This window comes from Hylobates moloch, unplaced genomic scaffold (assembly GCF_009828535.3).
Source record: "Hylobates moloch isolate HMO894 unplaced genomic scaffold, HMol_V3 SCAFFOLD_7, whole genome shotgun sequence".
NCBI classification, from domain to species: Eukaryota; Metazoa; Chordata; class Mammalia; order Primates; family Hylobatidae; genus Hylobates; species Hylobates moloch.
In genome coordinates this window covers 46794746-46798829 of record NW_026652282.1, presented here as the reverse complement: position 1 = coordinate 46798829, position 4084 = coordinate 46794746, and the positions used below count along the sequence as shown (strand labels likewise).

Sequence of the window (4084 nt, the reverse complement as noted above, 5' to 3'; positions counted from 1 at the left end):
GTAAACAACTAAATTATAAGTGAAAGCAGGGCTATTACTACTGACCTTACTGAAATAAGAAATAGAATTCTACTAAGAACTGTATTCCAGGGAATGAGATAAACTATATATAATGGCCAACTTCCTACAAAACACAAATTACCACAACTGTCTTAAAAAGAAATAGAAAATCTGAAAATTTATATCAAGTAAAGAGATTGAATCAGTAATTTTAAAGAGGAGACCAGGAGCAGATGGCTTCACTGTGAATTTTGCCAAATATTTAAATAAGAATAAATGAGAGTTCTACTCAAGCTCTTCCAAAAAAGTAGTAAAAGGACACGTCCTAATTCATTTTATGAGGTCAGCATTATTCTGATACAAAAACCAGATAAAGTCTTCACAAGAAAACTACACACCAATATCCCCTATGAATACAAGTGCAAAAATACTTAATACATACAAACTGAATCCAACAGCATATTGAAAGGATTATAAACCATGAACAAGTAAATTTATTCAAAGAATGTAAGAGTGTTTCAACATATTACTATCAGTCAATGCAATACACCACGTTAATAGAATGAAGAAAAGAAAAATTATAACCATCCAAATTGATGTTTAAAAGACATGTGACAAGATCCAACACCCTTTCATGATAAAAACAGAAAAAAAAAATCCTAAGTGTAAAAGGTAACTTCTTCAAAGGGTTAAAAGGCATTTATTTAAAAAACTATAGCTATCACCATGCTCAGTTTCGAAACACTAAAAGCTTTCCCCCAGATCAGGAACAAGACAAGCTTTTATAACTGATATTCAACATTGTACTGAAAGTTCTAACTGGGGCAATTAGGCAAAATATGAAATAAAAGGCATTCAAAATAGGAAGAAGTAAAACTATCTCTATTTGCAGGTGCGATAATCATATATGTAGACAATCACATATAATCCACAAAAAAACTACTAGAGCTAATACATGAATTCAGCAAAATTATATGATAGTCTAAAATTCAGTTGTTTCTACATACCAGCAATGAACAAAACAAAAAAATAAAGAAATCTATGACATTTGCAATAACATACAAAGAATACCTGGGAATAAATTTACCCAAGGATGTGAAAGACTTGCACACTGAAAACTACAGAACATTGCTGAAAGACATTAAAGAAAACCTTTAAAGTTGAAAAGAATATATTTTCATGTATTGAAAGACATTATTCTCAAAATATCAATGCTATCTAAAGTGATGTACAGATTTAGTTTAATCCTTACCAAAGGTGGCCTTTTGTGTAGAAATGGAGTAGTAGAACCATAAAATGTATATAAAATTTCAAGGGATTCTAAATCACCAACATAATCTTGAAAAGGAAGAACAAAGTTGGAGGAATCACAACTCTTAATTTCAAAAGTTACTACAAAGCTACAGTAATCAATAGTGTTGGTACTGGCATAAAGACAGACACATAGACCAATGGAATAGAATAGACAGTCCAGAAATAATCCCCTGCATACATAGTCAAACAATTTTTTGGAAATTTTATTTTAATTGACACATAATAATCATACATATTTATAGAGCAAGAAATGATATTTCAATAAATGTATGCAATGTGTAATGACCAAATTGGGGTAATTAGAATGTGTATCACCTCAAACATTTACAATTTCTTTGTGTTGGGAACATCCAAAATCCTTGTTTCTAACTGTTTAAAAATATACAATAAATTATTGTTGGAGAGTGTATTAGTTTGTTCTCACGCTGCTATGAAGAAATACCCACGACTGGGTAATTTATAAAGAAAAAAGGTTTAATTGACTTACAGTTCCGCATGGCTGGGGAGGCCCCAGGAAACTTACAATCATGGTGGAAACACATCTTTCTTCACAGGGTGGCAGGAGAGAGAAGTGCCGAGCAAAGGGTGAAAAGCCCCTTATAAAACCATCAGATCTTGTGAAAACTCATTCACTATCACAAGAATTGGATGGGGGTAACCACCACCATGATTCAATTACCTCCCACTGGGTCTCTCTCACCACCCATGAGGATTATGGGAACTACAATTCAAGATGAGATTTGAATGGAGACATAGCCTAAATATATCAGAGAGCTTCCTGGTGGCTGAACATTTGGAGGTTCCTGGAGCATGGCATGCCTACCTCACTCTACACATCTCTTCATCTTTATCCTTTGCAATATCCTTTATAATAAACCCGTAAAGGCATTGAAGATATGTGATTGTGAGACAAAAGTGTCTACAAAACTATGGATGGTACAAGAACTTCACTTGATATTGAATACTACCCAGATACTGAGGTGCAAAAAAAACAAGTACTAACTCTGCAAGAATGGCAAGACAAGTGGGTGAACTGAAATATTGGTTTTCATCAAAAACAAGGACATCAGCTATTAAAGCAGCATTTAGATACTTTTCTTAAAGGCAAGAGTTGAGTGAGGGTATTTTTTTCCTCTGTGTGGAAAAGCAGTTGAGATGAAATATTTTGCAGACTGGGGACACAGTGTACTTGGTGTGGAAGTCACCAAGTACTTCCAAGTACTTGGTGTGGGATATGAGATTTTTTTTACAGAGTGGAATCTTTCTTAGAAGAGCCAATCACCAAAATTCCTGGAGCCAAAGTGTTTAAGAGTTCTTTGGGGAATATTTCATTGTACTGTTGCTGTATTTTTTATCCTCCTAGAGCAAATATTGGCAAATTTGACAGGATTTAGGATAGAAGAGCATTAGTTGCCATTAATCCAGGTGATCACAAATGCTATGCAGTTATAATGTCGTCCAACCTGGGTAAAGGGTTTCAGTACCTCATATATGTTCTTTCTTATGATCCAACTAAACATGCAGGCCCACCATTTTGTGTTCTACTTGCTGAAATTGAAAGGCTGTTCAGTACATTATGTAATATTCATTGTCTTGAGAAGGTTGATGCTTTTGAGGAATGACATAAAAGTTTGGGAATTGACTACATTTTTGAAAGGTTATATCTACTTACAGAAAAGTAGGTGAGATGTAAATACAATCAAGTAACATAAAAATGTTTTTGAGTTTTTGAGTTTCTGAGCAATTGAAAATTATGCTGAGGCCTCAAAATGTAATGGATGAATTTTTTATTGCTTATAAATAATGTAGTAGATTCTTGCTCAAAAATGCATAGAACTTTTTAGAAGAACTTACATAGTAAAATGGAAAAGTAGCTCCTTTGAAGAGGAGAGCATGATGGTGAAAGATTATACCTGTGTGTCATATAGACTGAAATTCCTTTTAAAAATCAATCGGCATGTATTATTTGTATAATTAAAAAAGAAAAGAAAAATGCAATGCATATTACATAAATATAGCAGACCTAGAAAAATCGACATTTTTTTTTGAGACAGGGTCTCACTCTGTTACCCAGGCTGAAGTGCAGTAGCACAAACATTGCTCACTGCAGCCTCAACCTCCTGTGTTCAAGCCACCCTCTCACCTCAGCCTCCCAAGTAGCTTGGACCACAGGCACATGCCACCATACCCAGCTAATTTTTTCTTTAATTGTTTGTAGAGATGAGGTCTTGCCATGTTGCCCAGGCCGGTCTAAAACCCTGGATTCAAGCAATCCTCCCACTTCAGCCTCCCCAAATGCTGGGATTACAGGCTGAGCCACCACACCTGGCAGAAAAACTGACAATCTTTATGAAATTTAGAATGATTGAAGTACGTAACACTTCAATAGAGTTCAAGATGGTCCCAAAAGTTACATAAAAGATTAGCTTTTACTATAAACCCTTGTGTTTTTACTCAAATTCTAGTATCCCTTTTCACACATATTCTCCAAACATAAATTTAGGTGTAACAGAATCAATAAACAAATAAATTTTAATTAAATAATCCAGTCTATGTGAAGCAAAATATTCCCAAGTTGTACTAATTTTTTAAGTTACAAAATTATTCTTAACTACAGTGACTCTATAGTTCTATAGAATACTAGAATGTATTCCTCCTATCTAGCTGAAATTTTGTATCCATCAATCAACCTCTCCCTATCCTTTCCTCCTCCCTACCCTTCCTAACCCCTAACAACCGCAATTCTACTCCTCTAATACTTTTATGAGCT

The 4084-nt window shown here is 34.3% G+C and overlaps 1 pseudogene; it reads left to right on the top strand.

The window, feature by feature from the left end:
- The first annotated feature begins 2243 nt into the window (after positions 1-2243).
- Positions 2244-2996, top strand: LOC116811305 (thiopurine S-methyltransferase-like; annotated as a pseudogene).
- Positions 2997-4084: the final 1088 nt, after the last annotated feature.